Genomic DNA, 18,565 nt, shown 5'->3' with positions numbered 1-18,565 from the left:
CATGCGCTAAAAAAGGATAGAAGTATCCATTTTTAATGCAAAGTATATGTGCGTCGTGTGTTTTCTTTCATACTAAAATTTACCTATTTTTGTGTAATCGCATATCAATTGTTGATGTGATAATATTAATGGCTCATATACATGCGTATACAAGGCTTAATTCACGTATCGTGAAAATTTCAACTGTTACTTTCTTGTTTCGCTCTTATTCGCTTAATCTTTTCTTTTATTTTTGTAACTGCATGGCAGTTACCGTGGATCTGGGTGGCCGAGTGGTCTAAAGCGCTCACCTTTACCGATCACCTTTGCCATCGCACCTGTCCGCATGAATTCGAGCCTCGGGTGTCACAAATATAGTTATGTGAGAAAGCTTGCTAGTAGCTTCCCGTGGGTCGGTGATTCTTAATGGGGTTTTTCGTCCACCAGTCGTTCTGGCTGGCATGTTTAGCCTATCTTGTGCTGGAAAATGGCGCCAAACCCATAACAACAGCAACTCAGTAGTTCCCATATACAAAGTATTGTCTAGAATCTAATTTTTTTATGAGAATAAGAATCAATGGTAACGCTTTGTATAAACCTTTCGTCAATTACTGGACTTCACGCCGCTTTTAAATGAATTGTATGCACACCTTTGTTTGGCTTTGATCCAAGTGAAATTATTTGCATTTTTTTTAATGGTGGTTATTTCGTGGATCTGCAATGACATTAAGCTATAAAAATAAAAATAAAAAAACAAAGACCCACCCCCTTCCTCCGAACAAAAGACTAATTTAGCCAGAACTGCCTCTTTAGAGATAGCAGTCCGGCCCGTGTTCTGCTTTCTGTCTGAGACCAATTTTGACAATCAGGCCAACTTTGATGAGAAAATGTCTATTTGTAGTACGGGTCATGCAAGTGTAAATCTAACATACGGGGATCTGGCACGTGCTTTTAATTAAAACTGTGCCAGATTGTAAACTTTGCCTATCCTGCCTCCAGTTAGTGAATCACTCGTATATCTGGCGTTTACAGTGTAAAGTAAGCAATCTCTCTCTCTCTCTCTCTCGCACATAAATACAAATAGCACATTTGTTTGGTCGGCGACGATTTGGTCGAATGAGCAGTTTAGAGTAGCGCGCATGTAGTCGCAATAGAATAGCGTTTTTTTTGTTGTTGTTGTTAGTCTGGTTGAAATTGCGAACTCTCGGTCTCTTATAAACTGTTCGTAGTTTCTGTTCTGCTTGCAACATCACAGTCTGATTCAGTAACAGTCTATCTGCAATACCACCTTCGGAGGCCATATTTTATTCTTCAACTTCAAAAGCCTGGCTAGGTTATATTTTGGTCAGAAAAAAATATTTGCACATTTAGGAAAATATGTAGATTTTTTACCTTGGCTTGGTTGATTGATTGGTTGGATAATATTTAACGGAACATCAGCACATGAAAGGTTATCTAGTCGTTCATGGGAGTATCTGCGATGAACGACTATAATCCAAACAACAACAACGAAAGGTTATATCGTGCCGAGGTTCACTCGTGATGTTGATTTTCGGGTGAGGGGCTGATACCACCTATTCATTAAAAGCTGCAATTGTCTGCATACACATTTGGCTGCACATATCGCTGTAAATTTTATACACTTACCGGTATTTCTAGCGGATGTAAAGCTACCGTCAGCTGTAAAGTTCTTTTGGTGACATGTACATTATATTTCCTGATCACATCATACCTTTGGTGACTTGTAAATCCACCCGGAATAGCACAATTACAATAATACACGTCACAACCAGATATATGGTTGGGTATATAGTAGAGATGATGGATGAATTTTTTATATATAAAAAAGCAAACTTTTAAATCGTATCGCGTTTGTAAATCTAAGAAATAGTCATGTTGTGTGCTTTTTTAGTAGGAGAGAAAGGGAGAGTATCGGAAGTAGCGACGATATATGTGGATATCACGATATATATATAGGACAAACAAAATTAAAATCAATATGCTATCGTCAGGTAGTTTAGAAGCATAGGTTTCCTGTTAATTGTGCATTATAAACTCGATGCACACCTGTTCGATGCACACCTGTAAATGTATAATAGACTTCTCGCTCCCTAAAGTAATCATACCAGCGTCATCTCTCTCTCTCTCTCTCTCTCTCTCTCTCTCTCTCTCTATATATATATATATATATATATATATATATATATATATATTAGAAATTTAAAGGCGAATGTTCTTTTTTTTTTAATATTGCATCTTTACGGTTGGCCGCAGTTGCAAGTCGACTCTCTCTCTCTCTCATCACTGATTTTCTTGGTTAAGCTCTACTGATCAAAACGTCGCTAACATAGAACTGAGAGCACAATACGACACTAGACAAAATTCGCCAAATCAAAAGAAAAAGAAAAGATTGTGCCACAGTGTAAAACGCGATAAATCGGTTGGGGGCTGTTTGCAATTGGTTTATCTAAATTTGAACCAGTCGCCAACACCGGAAACCCAGCGCGACCTGGGACCAAAGACTTTGTTTGGGACATTTCATTATTCATCATTATATAACGAGGAAATAAAAATCATGTGAACTGTGCTAAGTGATTTCCGCAGCAATTGAAACCATAACCCAAAGAAGTTTACTGAATAAAGTACTAAACGAAGTCGAAAAGATATTCTCTGCTGACTGCAGATAAACAGGAAGTCCCTCGGGCTGTTCGACCCGTCTTTGCTCTCCCAGAATGATATAACTCTTGGGAATGCTGGCATTATGTATCAAGAAAAATAAGCCCTCTCCAGGACGAGTTGAGAATAAGAGAAAATATAAGCAGACGATATTATGATGAAATTATAGATGCATGTACAGATGGGACACAACATATATTGGCGCCCATGTCCAATTGTCTATCCGGCAGTCCATGTGCCAAATATGAATCATAATTTCTCGTCAGACTTTATCATAAGCGTATTTTTTATTTCAGGTCGAAAATTTGAATGTCGCGCTGACAAGATTTAAAGCCAACGTTTCTCTCCTTATGAATTTTACACTTTGCACTTTCACTCATCGTAAAACCGGCTTGCCCATGCAACAAGAAAATATGTCATCAGTTTTAATGTCAACAGCCTGGGGGTAGTGGAGGTTGGACTTTAATGGCACTTTCAACGCTAATTGTATTTTATAATCCCGACGAAAGCAGAGCTAAGAGTTTTTCCCTTGGCAACACTCATGGCAGACCCGGGCTGGCCTATGCCATAATACGATCCGTGATCCTTGGATTAAGAGTTCGACTCACCTCCCAAATGAACTACAGCAGCTGGTCCGATAAACCAAACCACCCCACTTCCCGCCAAATCAGTGTTGATACTGATGAACGATATGTGGGCCTGATGTTATCTGTTAAAATGTGCAATTTTGCTGCATGCAAGTCTTTCCGGGACACACCAGCCTACAGCTTAGACACTTACGGATATTTGGTAAAAACAATATCTACAGCGAAATTTCAAAATGGCCACAGACAGAGGGTTGTGCTATTCCATGTAGATTTACAAGTCACTAAACACAGAATTTGATCCGGAAATATTATGTACATATCACCAAAGGAACCCTTCAGCCGATGGTAACTCAACTGCCGCGAGAATGACCGGTAAGTGTACCAAATGTACACCATTGTGTTCAGACAAGATTGTCTGCAGATGTTTGCACGTTTTAATGAATAGGCGTTATCATCCCCTAAGGAAAAAAGTCAGGTGCTCAGATAGATGCTTAGGTGGAAGAATGTAGTCTTTATTCAACAAATAAAGTTATAATATGTTCTAAGCACTATCAAGTTTTACACCCACTCATCCCCCTCCCTCCACCCCATCCCCCCCCCTCTCTCTCCCTCTCTCTCCGGTCGAAAGTTAAGGATTAGAGCTGCTCTTGAAGTTAGTCACTAGGCACACTGAATTTAATACTCAGCTATACATACACAACTCTTGAGATCCATTTGGAAATTTGAGTGATTAGAGTTGACACATATATACCAAATATACAGGAACGCATTTATCCCTGGATCCATTTATATGAAAGAAATCTGCACAGAATGACACTAATACTTTTCTAACAATTTTCCCACAGAATGGGACCCAAACAAAAATGTTAGGATCATGCTGACAATTAAAATTCGGCCAATCCTCGAACCTCCCACTTACATTCGGACATCCTCGAACCACCGAACCACCAACTTACATTCGGACATCCTCGAACCACCGAACTACCCATTTACATTCGGACATCCTCGAACCACCGAACTACCCACTTAAATTCAGAGATCTTAGAACAACCCACTAAAGTTCTTATATTATCGAAGGACACAGTTTCTGATCTGAAAGTAATTGTGTTTCATCTCCTTGCCCCCCTCCCGTTGACCGTGACAATGTATCCTTCACACAACCGTGTATTTAGAAGGATAATCTAATCAGGAAATGAATGATATCAAACCAGCCGATAAATCTGAAGCCGAAAAGAGGCTAATAGAGGACTGTCGAAGAGTAATGGTTAGGAACACCTAAGCAACTCTCATAATTTGTTCGTTTTGCTTTCAGTTTCCATCACACTCATATTCACTTTTTACTGATCTGCATGTCTCAATGAGGCATTGAAAGAGCTATATTTGGTCGCTTACCGAAGACCATAAAGTTTACAGAACCATATTGTGTGCATCCGTTGCAACTCTAATAATAGTAAAGAAGCCTGGACATAGAGATGTAACGACCAAAACGTTGTCTGATCTGAAAGAAATGCCCCAACTAATACGTTTAAGAATTACGTACAGTATCAGTTAAATTTTATGATGTGTCAGTAAAATTGTCATTTACCTCACGACGTGCAAGATTTGTGCAATCCAGTATTTTGGGAAACAGTTGATTTTAGAAAAATGACTGAGTAATAACAAGTGCGACATCAGTCCACCTAGAGCGTCTATGTGAAATGGGAACGTGCATCATAGAAATGTTGGCATTGTAATTTGCACGCTGTTATGTATATCTAATTTAATTTATATTTGATTTAATTTAATTGTTTTTAAGTTTTAAAATCTTTTTGTTTTTTAATTTCATTATGTGTCAAAATAATGTAGTTTTGTTTACTAGGAACCTGACATTTTTTTTTCAGAAAATAGTTTGACCTTGATTCTTCAGTTGTAAACACCCAAAGCTGACATTGTTCCCAACCTTGATTGCAGAAATCACTGAGACAAGTAAACAACTTTTTTTTTTTGTTTTCATTCTTAGAGTAAAATGATTGGTTTTTATCAAGGTCAAACTGGAACTTGATGCTTTTATACGTAAATGTCACTGAATTGTATAAATCTTTTTATTTATTAAATACATGTACCGGATTTCGTTTTTTATGTACAACGATACTCGAGGGTGATTTATGTATATTGTACAAAGATTTAGAAATAGTTCGATTCATCCTATGCCGCACGTGCGAAGTGCTTTCGATGGGAAGAACCGAATACTTCCAGCGCACAGACGATGTATTTCGGCATCGTCTATGTATAAATACATTACCGTAGGTCAAAATCTTTACATTACGGAACGTCTTGTCAGTGAGCGGTCTACTTTAAGGACTTGCACATCTTCAGCTGTAGAGGTATGTGAATTATTAATTTCTTGTGTGTAAGTTATAAGTATTGTACTACCTCGTTTATTTTTGTATATTTTCTATGAAGCTTCGGCTTACGTAGTATCGTGCAAATATGTTCTATTCTTGTTTGTGACTTATCAAGAGATTTAAATTAACAATATATAAAGTTGCATTTTTAAGAAACGTTTAGTACCGTATGATTCTTGTCGAGCACTGTTAGGTTGACTTCTGAACTTGTGTATTGTTTTCTAATTATTGTGCTAGCTTACCGTATATAACGTCATTACGTTTTATCTTATATGCCCGTGACATGCATAGTACACGGTGTTAGATGTATTTTCAGCTTACTAGAGTGATTAGATTTATCGGAGTGAGCGGAGTCGACGCGGTACCAGCTGAAAAGCTAACCATAGACGCTGACCATAGCAGCTGTAAAGCTGAACCATAGCAGCGGTAGAGCTGAGTAAACGGTGTTGCTGGTCGAGTAGGATGTGATCGGGCGTTGCTGACTGAGATTGGTGGGCGCTGGAATACTGACTGCATGATTGACCAGTGTGACTGGTAGCCAGGTTTGCTGGTGACGGAGTGTGTAACAACATATATGTAATCTTTTAGCCGTGGGCTAACCTTTGGGGTTTGTAATACCCAGTGTATTTTTGGGACTGTAAATATATTGTGTACATCTGTCCCTTTATTTTCATCATTTTCACTATTTGAGTGAATGCATTTTTACTTTTACTATACGAGTAAAATACAAGTGTTACTATTTGAGTAAAACACATCATTCTTTCGTTTTGAAATCACTGTGAATCATTCACCCCTTGTCCTTGTACTGTGTAAGGGCATTTATTTGTATTGTCAGTATTTAGTTCGTGCAGATTGTGTTAATTGGTCCAATATTTGGATATTATACGCACGTATTAATCATAATTCTTTTCTCATTCAAAACATTCGTCATTAAACATTGCATTTGTATCATCATCACAAGTGTTCTATTGTAAATCCGGAATCCCACCCGGTTATCTTGTTACAGTAAATAAATCTTGAAGGTTCTGAAAAGTTTAGCCTCATCCGGGAATTTGTTCTGCATTTCGAGGTATAGTATAATCATTGTTTATAGAGATTTTTCTCAGTCGGGGCTTTACTTTACACTGGAAAGTGTTTGTTTTGTCAGTTGGAGTTACAATTTAATTTTTATTCAAAATTATTTGGATTTTAAAAGATAATTCTTATTCCTTTAAAAATTTGAGTGCTCATACAGAATTCTTGGGAAAAGATGTATTAATTCAAACACCGGATTTATTGTTTGTGAATAACACAGAACTGTAGATCTTACAACACCACAAATGATACAGTATACGTCATCGCCTTCTATCATGGATCCTTCGTCGGGACTAGAATTTGAATTCCTTAGAACATTTCATTATTAGGACTTCTAAAATTTAATTCGTGGATTATTCTTGGATTATTTTTCGATTTGATTCATAAAACCGTAAGTTCTTAGTTTTTCATTTTTACTGTCTTTTTCCAGGGAAATCAAATATTTATTAAATTTTTCAAAGCTTGTTGTCTTCACTCATTCTTTTGTTACTGTTTATTCGAGACTAAACACGTTACATAGGAATTGGGGGAACGTCCGGGATTAATTTTGAATTTTGGCTAGAATATTTTAGAAAACCTTTTTGAAATTTGAATTCCCCTAGATTATGAAATCTTTAGTGAAATCGGCAAGCTTTTTATAAAATGTAGTCAAAAGAAGAGAACTTATTTTTGAATTTTACTCGGGAGTGATTGGAAATTTTGAAAATGGAAGTACGGCTAAAATGGTTGGAATTAGAGATAAGACAGGTTCAGTTTCAGATCGAAAAGATACAAATGGAAAGAGTGATGGATGTAAGACAAATGGAGTTGCAAAAAGAGAGTGAGGAGAGAGAATGACAAGTGCAGTTACAAAAAGAGCAAATGCGTTGACAATCGGAGACGGATGAAAGGGAATTTCAAATTCGGTTAAAAGAATTAGAGCTGGCAAATGGGAAACCACTCCAATACTTTTGATGTTTTAAGAAATATCAAGTTAGTATCTCCTTTTTTGGATGAAGTAGACATATATTTTCTTCGTTTTGAAAGAATTGCTGGGAGTTTTAAGTGTCCAAGAGAGTACTGGACTCTATTATTGCAATGTGCACTCACTGGTAGAGCTCGTGGTATTTCCATTTCACTGTCACTAGAGCAGAGCGCTGACCATGATATAGTTAAGAATGGGTTATGAATTAGTCCACGAGGTTTATCGGAAAAATTCAAAAACTATAAAAAAGAAGCTGACCAGACCTATGTCAGATTTGCATGGGAAAAAGCACGACAATTTGATAGGCGGTGCTCTTCTAGAAAGGTTAATAAAGATTACGAACGTCTCAGACAACTCATATTGGTTGAAGAGTTCAAGAACTGTGTCCTTAGTGACATTATGATTTATCTTGATGAGCATAAGGTTGAAACCTTGGGAAATTCTGTTCATGCCGCTGACGAGTATGTTTTAGCTTATGAAGTTTATTTTGTGACAAGATTTCCACTCAACAGTCTGCTCGCAGAAAAAATATTTCAGCCTAATACAAACCCTTCTAAATCTGAGACTGGCACAACTTCTTAAAATCATGCTCATCAGACTTAGTCTCAGGATCGGTGACAGTCAGCACACTGTATGTTTTACCCGTTGAGGGCATTCATTTATTACTAGGCAACGACCTAGCTGGAGACAAGGTTGTGGTTAATCGACTTGTAACTGAAAAACCTTGTTTGAAAAAGAATTCCCAGATTTATTCACAGCTTGTGCAGTTACCAGAGCTATGGCAAAGACAGCTCTTGAGAATGATTTTGATAAGGAAAGTATTCCTTTAGCTGACACGTGTATTGGTCCGGCTTTTGATGAGGTCTCTTTCATTCCTTGTTTGGATCAATCAGAAGGTATTGATCACAGTGATCCTCTTTTAGCTACTCATTCTCTTTATTCTAATCAGTGTGACAAACGACAATTACTTGTCGTCGAACAGGAGAAACATCCTGAGATCTCCTGTTTGTTTCAAAGGGCCATTAGTGAAACTGAAGCCATTGAAGTTCCTGTCTGTTATTTCATTAACATGGAAATCGTATGAGAAAATGGAGACCTCCGGAGGTACCTGCTGGTGATGAGTAGTCAGAGAACAATCAAATTATAGTTCCAAAACCTTACAGACAGGAAATACTTAGTCTGGCCCATGAAACTCCTTTGGCTGGTCATTTAGGGATTAATAAGACTTATAACAAGATCTTGACTCACTTCTATTGGCCAAAAATCAAACGTGAAGTTGGTAAATACTGTAGATCTTGTCATACTTGTAAAATGGCAGGAAACCCCAATCAGAAAATAACTAAGGCTCATCTACAACCTTTTCATGCATTTAACGAACCATTTAGTAGAATGATGGTAGATTGTGTTGGTCCCTTACCTAAGACCAAGTCAGGCAACCAATACCTGCTGACCATTATGTGTGCGTCAACAAGGTTTCTAGAGGCAATTCCTCTGAGGAACATTAAATCTAAAGCAATAGCAAAAGCTTTGATAAATTTTTTTTTTTTTTTTTTTTTTTTTAACTCCGTTTGGTCTTCCCAAATCTGTCCAATTGGGTCAAGGGTTAAATTTTAGGTCTGGAGCTTCCCAGCCTATTATGATGGAATATTGCATCCAGCAATTCAAGTCAAAAGTGAAATTATGGTTTGATAGAACTGCAATGGAGAGAACATTTGAGTCTGGTAATAGAGTTCTGTCTTTCTTGCTCATTCTTCAAAATTTTCTTCAGATTAGATATTACGACCCTTACAAAGTTAACAAGAACAATAATGAGTTCAATTATAATATTAGTCTTTCTGGGATCTAAATAAATTATAGGAGTACCATTATATTGAAAGAAATAGCCAGGTTAAAGATGCAATTAATTTAGTTGTACCTGTCCCAATCATTGAAGATTTAAGTGAAGGAATATCATCGGATTCTACTGATATTGGAGTGGCAAATCTTCGGAATTCAGAAATTGTGAAAGATCTGGACCAGAAACTTTCACATTTGCAAGAGCAAGAAAGAAATGTTCATAACCATTTATTATTTGAATATGAGCACTTATTTCCAGATGTTCGTACACGAAAGAACAAAATTGTCCATGACGTTGAAATTGTAAATTCCAAACCTGTGAAACAACACCCGTACATGATGAACCCTCTCAAACAGGAATATTTGAAAAAAGAAATCCAGTATTTGCTGGAGAACGATTTTATAGAGCCCAGTAAAAGTGACTGGAGTTCAACTTGCATACTTGTTCCAAAACTAGATAAAACTTTCCTTATGTGCGCTAATTATAGAACGCTGAATAGTATGACAAAAAGGGATTAATTTCTATTACCAAGAATCGATGACTGTATTGATAAGATCGGAAGTGCCAAGTAAAAGTGACTGGAGTTCAACTTGCATACTTGTTCCAAAACTAGATAAAACTTTCCTTATGTGCGCTAATTATAGAACGCTGAATAGTATGACCAAAAGGGATTAATTTCTATTACCAAGAATCGATGACTGTATTGATAAGATCGGAAGTGCCAAGTATGTCACAAAATTTGACGTTCTGAAAGGATTTTGGCAAATTTCACTAACGGAGATCGCAAAGGAAATTTCGGCATTCGTGACTCCAGATGGACTTTATCAATATAAAGTAATGCCGTTTGATGTGAAAGTGTCACCAAGTACTTTTCAACGTCTCACGAATAGGATTACCTCTGGTCTAGACAATTGTGATGCTTACATCGATGATGTCATCATCTACAACGACACTTGGATATAACATTTAGCAACAATTCGGAAATTCTTTGACAGATTCACAGCTGCAAGTTTGACGATTAATTTATCCAAAAGTGACTTCTGCCATGCTAGTGTAACTTTTCTAGAACATATCGTGGGGAATCGACAAGTTAAACCTATAGATGCTATGGTCAAGGCTATCTCTGAATTCTCTGTGCTGTAAATAAAAATCAACTAATGCGAGTTTTAGGTATGGCTGGACACTATCTGAAATTATGTTCCAATTTTTCTATAATTATTAAACCCCTGACAAATTTATTGAGTACGAAAAACAAGTTCCTTTGGACTGAAAGATGTCAGGAGGCTTTTGACAAGTTAAAAGCCATACTTAAAAGCGCGCCAGTTCTTACAGCTCCAAATTTCAGCCAATCATTTAATATGTCTGTTGATGCAAGTGATGTTGGGGTTGGAGCAGTTTTGATTCAAGAAAACGAAAATGGTATTGATCAAACAGTGTGCTATTTTTTTTAAGAATTTAAATAAGCACCAAAGAAATTATTCAACAACCGAGAAAGAATGTTTGGCTTTGATATTGGCATTACAACATTTTGAAATTTACATTAGTTCAGCTCCATCTTCGATTGTTGTGTTTAGTGACCACAACCGCCTTACTTTCATCGGCAAGATGGAAAAAATCAAAGTCTACTAATATGGAGTTTGCTGTTACAGAAATATGATATTGACATCAGGCACATCAAGGGAAAAGATAATGTAATAGCAGACGCGCTTTCTCATGTATAACAATGTATTATTTCATGTACACTGTGTGTAAGTTATAGGAGTTCTTTTAACCTCATATATAATTAATCTATGGTGAAAAGAAAGTTTTATCATATAAATCTTTCTTTTTCTTTATTGGGGGAAGCGTTATGTATATTTGATTTAATTTATATTTGATTTAATTTAATTGTTTTTACGTTTTAAAATCTGTTTATTCTTAATTTCATTATATGTCTAAATAACGTAGTTTTGTTTACTAGGAACTTTATATTTTTTCAGAAAATAGCTTGACCTTGATTCTTCAGTTATAAACACCTAAAGCTGACCTAGTTCCCGACCTTGATTTCAGAAATCATTGAGACATGCGCTTTTATACGTAAATACTTCTCGAAGGTTCTGGAAAGTTTAGCCTCATCCGTGAATTTGTTATGAGTTTCGAGTTACTGTGTAATCATTGTTTATAGAGATTTTTCTCATTTGGGGTTTTTACTTTACACTGGAAAGTATATGTTGTGTCAGTTGGAGTTAAATTAAATTTGTATTCAAAATTATTTGGATTCTAAAGGATGCTTCTTTTTCCTTTAAAAATTTGAGTGCTCATACAGAATTCTTGGACAAAGATATTTTATTAATTCAAACACCGGATTTATTGTTTGTGAATAACACAGACCTTGCAAGACCACAAAGGATACAGCATACGTCATCGCCTTCCATCATGGATTCTTCGTCGGGACTAGAATTTGAATTCATTAGAACATTTCTTTATTAGGACTTCTAAAATTTAATTCGTGGATTATTCTTGGATTATTTTTGGATTTGATTCATAAAACCGTAAGTTCTTATTTATTCATTTTTACAGTATATTTTCAGGGAAATACATTATTTGTTAAATTTTTCAAAGCTTGTTGTTTTCACTCTTTCTTTTGTTACTGTTTATTCGTGCCTAAACACCTAACACACACACCCACACCCACACACACACCCACACAACTATTTGTTCACCGCAAAAATTTCTTTGCCAATCAAAAGAGAGATCTTAATCTATTCGGACCACCTTGACTATTTCTGCTATGTGATCAAGAATACAGTTGCATCTTCTCGGGGGGCCCCGAGTGGCCGAGTGGTCTAAAGCGCTTTCCGTTACGGATCACTGCCATCTCACCTCTGTCTGCGTGGTTTCGAGTCTAGGATTCGGCCAATGTGGGTATGTGAGAAAGCCTGCCAGTAGCGTCTCGTGGGTCGGTGGTTCTTCCCGCGGTTTTCCCGGGTTCTTCCTCCACCATTAATACTGGCTGCCATGCATAGCCTATCGTGTGCTGAAAAATGGCGTTAAACCCCACAACATCATCAACATCAACATCGCATCTTCTCGGTCAATCCTACGCCGAGGTGATCCGAATGAAGAAATATTTCGATGATTTGTCTGAATTCCTTGAAGTGGCAGCCATCGGCATACATTCGAAACGTGGTAAGTAGGACTGGCCGAGGAGTCACAGATTTCTGAAAATAACATAGATAAATATGGCACCTTCAGCGGCAATGTGCTTCTAAATGGTATCCGAACTTTTTCACCTTCTACCAGGCATTAGCAACTTCCTCTAGGGACCCCGAGTGGCCGAGTGGTCTAAAGCGCTCTCCGTTACGGATCACTGCCATCTCACCTCTGTCTGCCTGGGTTCGAGTCTAGGATTCGGCCAATGTGGGTATGTGAGAAAGCTTGCCAGTAGCTTCTCGTGGGTCGGTGGTCCTTCCCAGGGCTTTACCGGGTTCTTCCTCTACCATTAATACTGGCCGCCATGCATAGCCTATCGTGTGCTGAAAAATGGCGTTAAACCCCACAACAGAAACAAAAACAACTTCCTCTAGGGCGCGGGCTGGATAAGAGATTTTGAAAGTCACACCCTATAATGTAAATTAACTGATAAAACCAGGTCAAAGGCCAAATCCGGACATCGTTTTTGCAATATTTCTCAAAAGAAAGAATAACAATGTAGGAGAAAAGAATGTTCATACACCTCTCACATACAGTTCTTTTAACACTTTCAATAGTGATGATTTCTTAAAGGATTTAGCGAAAATCCCTAGGAATAATATCATAAGTTTAGATGATACTGGTGATATTTTAAGCACATTGTCTGACCTGTTTTTGGAAGTTGTTAATATACATTCATTTAAAAAAATAATAATCACAGAATGAAGTATGATCATCACCCTGCCTGGGTCACCACATAAATTTTAGATACTATGAAAAGACGAGACCATCTGCAATCTGTAATCCGGAACAAAATAAAGCAAAATTATCAAATAAGCAAAGAAAAACAACCACCTATGAATTTTCGATGACCAGATAAATCCCAAAACTATTTTGAACAGTTTTAAAGAATATAGAGCTCAGAAGTATAAAACCAAGGCATGTATCACCAACAATTAATGATAGTAACCATGTTTATGATGCAAATGATATTGCAAATATTTTCAATTAATTCTTTATGAACATTAGCTCTAAAACTACAGAACATAAGTTCGACTCTGATCATTCAGAACTAAAAGGCATTTGTTTAAAAAATTTCCAAATGATACTGATTCTGAAATTTCTGAAATGAGTTGCAAGTTTGTTATGAATTACCTAAAAACACACTGATATTGGTCAATATACAAACCAAGACTTCTTAAGGTAGCAACATCCGCCACTGCTGATAGCATTACCTTTCTTTGTAATCAAAGACTGAGAACAAGTCAATTTTCCCAATCTTGAAAAACTGCCACAGGTAACACCACTACAAAACGTTGGATCTAAAGAGTATGTAACAAAAAAAAACTAATGATGAATAATATTTGCTCAGTCTCTTTCCAAATTACTAGAAAAATATGTACAAAGTTCTTCTATCTCAACAATCACAATCTACATTATGAAATCAATCTGGTTTTCGACAGAACAAAATTCATGAAAAACTGCACTTATCTTTTTGATTGACAAGTGGCTGAAAGCCTTCGATGAAGGAAAGTTGATTGGCACTGTAATAATTGATTTTAGAAAGGCTTTCGACCATATAAATCACGAAATTCTTCTTGAAAAGTACAAAATCTGTCAACGAAGTAAAGATACTCGTGGTTCACACTTTACTTGAGCAACACGTTTCAGCAGGTAAATTTTAAATGGTCACCTATCTGACAATAAAACGGTCAGTTGCAGAGTACCACAGGATTCTATTGTTGGGGCCCTTGTTATTTAATCTGTTCACAAGTGACCAACCTCTAAAAATAGAACTGCTGTATTTTCAACCGGCATGTATGCTGATGACACTGCTTTGTATGATGCTCAAAGAAAGCAATCAAGCGGAATTTAACAACAAAAATTCAACAACAAAAATTCTAATTGCTCTTAACAGACTTAAAATATGGTGCAAAGAAAATAGTATGATCCTCGGATAGTCAAAACAAAAGTCTTGTTGATAACTACAGGACAGAAAAGATCAAGAATGCGAACTGATATGCTGCATGTTCTAGGGGATAAGAATAATCTAAAAATGACTTCTTTTAGTAAAATTCTTCTAATATTTATAGACGATAACTTACAATGGTATCATCTTAATAATTATATTTAAAAGAAAAAATGTTATCTCTTGTTCCGGAAAAAAATACGAAGGCCTTCATTCCTTTACAATACAGAGCTTACAATTTACAAAAGGTACATTCAGCCACATTTAGCCTACGGTAATATAATCTGGGGTAATATGACTGCTACAAATATGAGAAAAATATTTCCAGAATTCAGGAAAGAGCATTTAAAATCATTCTTAATCAACAAACATAATGTTCAAAATGTAGTGCTTCCAAATAAAGTATTACCGATGCATGAAAGAATATTCTTGTAGTTCTACGATTTTCTTGTTGTTCACAATCACATATGTAAATTGATAAGTTGATTTTCTTTTGGAGTTTCTATTTTTATTCACATTTATTAAATCAATATAAGACACACGCATGACTTAAACATGACATATGGTTTTTATGAAGAAAGTAGTGTACTACAATCACGGTTAGATTCTACACTGAACCTGAACTGTCAGGCATTCACGTACTGGAGTATGGAAGTTAGCGTCGAATATAAACTAAGCGAAATGACAGTCCAACAAGCTCTAATTAGACTATTTTAATATATTGAAAGTTCATCTAAGTCATTATTCTGCTTTAATTTACATTTCTAAAGACGATACAGTTCTCGTATTTTCATGGATTTTCGCCCGTATTTAGCTATGATAATCCACAGGAGGTGGGGTGGGACGACCATTTGGACATTTTTGTATTTAATAATCAATAATCGATTTTTAGAACATATACTAGCTTTAAGAAACAACAACTACAAAGCATTAAATACGCTACAGTATGCATGCCTTGTAACCGACAAATTTAACATATAGACCTAGTTTCGATTGCAACTCTGTTTCAGTGATATTATGAACACTGTGGGGGCAGGCCAGTTTTTATGTACAAATTTAATGCCGCAATCTGCGACCTAGTATTAAAAAAAATCATAAAAAATCAAATACACAAGTGAGGTCAAAAAGGTCCACATTTTTAGATACCTATATTAAAACAAAGCATACAAATATCATCCACTTGACCCGAGAAGTTCAAGGCAGTTCATAGCAGAAGACGTTTATGCACTCCAATCCAAATTTATACCTACAATTTTCATGTCCGAAGGTCATTTTTGACACCATGTGATGCTCACAGTGCAAATACAAGCCCTTTCAGTTCCCATAGTAAACCTATGCAAACCCCATGATATTAAAAATTCAATAACTTAAAATTTTTGAGTGCTCATAATCAAACCTATATTTATCAGTTTTGGTGAAACATGGATGTCAGCTTCTATGCAGAGGAAAGAATATGAGCCGCGGCATTTTCTGGAATAGAATGTGTTTGAAACATGTGCTTTCAATTCCGCACCAAAGAGTCAGGTGCTAATTTTAGTAATGAGTGTTCCAAACTCAAGACTCTTAAAGGACTGAAATTCCATCTTTAAAACAATGTCTGTTTTTATTTTTTTCACTTACAACTAGGATAAGCTCTCAAAAAGTTCTTTTTCCTACAACATAACTTACATTATTAACCAATCATGGTCAGCCTAACCCATATATACTCTATTTCCAAGCTGGTTCCCATTTTTCCATACCATTAGTACCGTGTGTCCTGGAAGCTGCACATGCCTGCCATCAATTTTAAGAAAAACACGAACCCGAAACACCTAGTTCACAAATATATCCATATCTTTAATTAGTAAACAATAATAGCGGCAAAAGTCACACCATAACCTTAAGTTAAGATATTTGACAGGGGCCAACTTACGACAGTGTACCCTGCCACCTGTAGATAGATCCCAAGGAAAGCGTAAACATACCGTTACGACGAGCCAGATTACTGTAGGTTACTTGGTACAAGTTCAGTTTTGATGTTTTCGTCCAGCGCAATATGTTTTCGTCTCACTCCAGATTTTTGCTTATTTTGTGTCTTACGCACGAGAGGGGAGAGGGGAATGAAAAAAAGAAAGGATTCCGATGAAATTGTGTACCATTTTAATTTCATTTAGAAAACAGGGACTATTGATACTTTTTACCGTTATTTTCATATGTCATTTATGTTTAATGAATGAGTAGAAATTCATCATTGATCTTTAGGCCTGCAGTTGAAAGAATGTTTATATATTCGTATTATTGCGCCATGGGCGGATCACAATTTGATATACCAATAGTATGTATGTATGCATGTATGTATGTATGTATGTATGTATGTATGTATGTATGTATGTATGTATGCGCCTGTGTGCTCTGTATCTGTTTCCATCCCGTTTCCAATTGTTATATTTGAAGTTACTGAAATGTCGTCCATCCTTTTTTTCCGTCACTATGATAGGGGACCATGGTTACTGTACCTGGAAACACAACTTTTGAAACATTTAATCCAAACATTACTGCTTCATGATATAAAAGGCTAACAGGTCTAAATCTTTGTGTACTCCATAACCCAACCTCCTTTTTGGTTTAACTGTTTCCTGTTGTACCTCCCATTTGCTGTTTTAATATGTTCCTTCCAGTTTGCTACAGTGAATCGATTTAATTCGCTTTTGTGTGCGGAAGTATGAATTGCAATTAACTTCTTGAAATAGAAGAAAATTTAAAGAGTTATTTCTCCAGTGTGTCTCCTCGATCCTATTCTCAGATATTCATGCAAGTAACATGGACCTGTATGCGTTGGTTTTAAATGTCGGAACAATGCACGAAATTCAGCGTAACAAATCAATAACATCATTAGATATATACATTTATTGACAGATAGTGTACCATGTTAGAGGGACCTATACCAAGAAGGCAATTATTTTTAAAGAAATCTTAATACTACGAAGGCAAACCATTTGATCTGCACCTCCGAAGAACCGAGTTCGATGCACATTTCGCGTACATATCTAATATTTATTGACCTAAGAGACCGGTTTATCTCATTAGTACACTTTACATCGTTTCTATAGTAATTATTGAGTATTTATATTGTTAATGAAAGCTCGGAAGGAAAACGAAAAGAAAGAATGGTGAAGGAAGGAAGGAAGGAGAAGATAAAAATTAAAATGACAATCAATGAAGTTTTCCTTCATGTAGAACTTGCCATAAATTAGAGTTTTTGTCGTTGAAATGGAATGCGAGCTTGTGTGTCTCATTCTCCAACATTTGACAACACTACTTTTTTAAAGACATAAATGAATATTTTTAAAAACCTCAGTCTATCAAAATCATCTGATTCCCAGCCCATGTTTTTAAACAAAACAGTCTATTAAGTGATAGTTTTGAAGCTTTGTCTCTCCTCTGTGATACTGATAACGTCCCTAGCCCATAGAAGCGGAGACAGCAAGAACCAATCATCAACGGACTGAAGTGTTTCCTGTTTCACGAGATTTCTGGCTGGAATAGTTGTTGCTGATATCTGGCAATTGTCCGTTGACGGATCTGCACTTGGGGAATAGCGAAGTCGGTATTTAATATCCATCTGAAGCGCAAAATGATGGCTTCACTTGAGATAGCTTTTCACCGGTACCCATGATGCTACTGGATGAAGGAGAAAAAAAATCAAAGGTCTCTCTCTCTCTCTCTCTCTCTCTCTCTCTCTCTCTCTCTCTCTCTCTCTATATATATATATATATATATATATATATATATATATATATATATATATATATATATATATATATATATCGGTGGTGGAATTAGCTCCAGGAATTGACGTTATCATTCAAAGGGCCGCTTTGATGTATGTCTTCATTTCCTCGGACAGATTTGTTTCTCGGACAAGAACACCGTTGTCCATAAGAG

This window comes from Sinohyriopsis cumingii, unplaced genomic scaffold (genome assembly GCF_028554795.1).
Source record: "Sinohyriopsis cumingii isolate HCF-2022 unplaced genomic scaffold, ASM2855479v2 utg001237l, whole genome shotgun sequence".
NCBI lineage: Eukaryota > Metazoa > Mollusca > Bivalvia > Unionida > Unionidae > Sinohyriopsis > Sinohyriopsis cumingii.
This window is presented reverse-complemented; position numbering follows the sequence as displayed.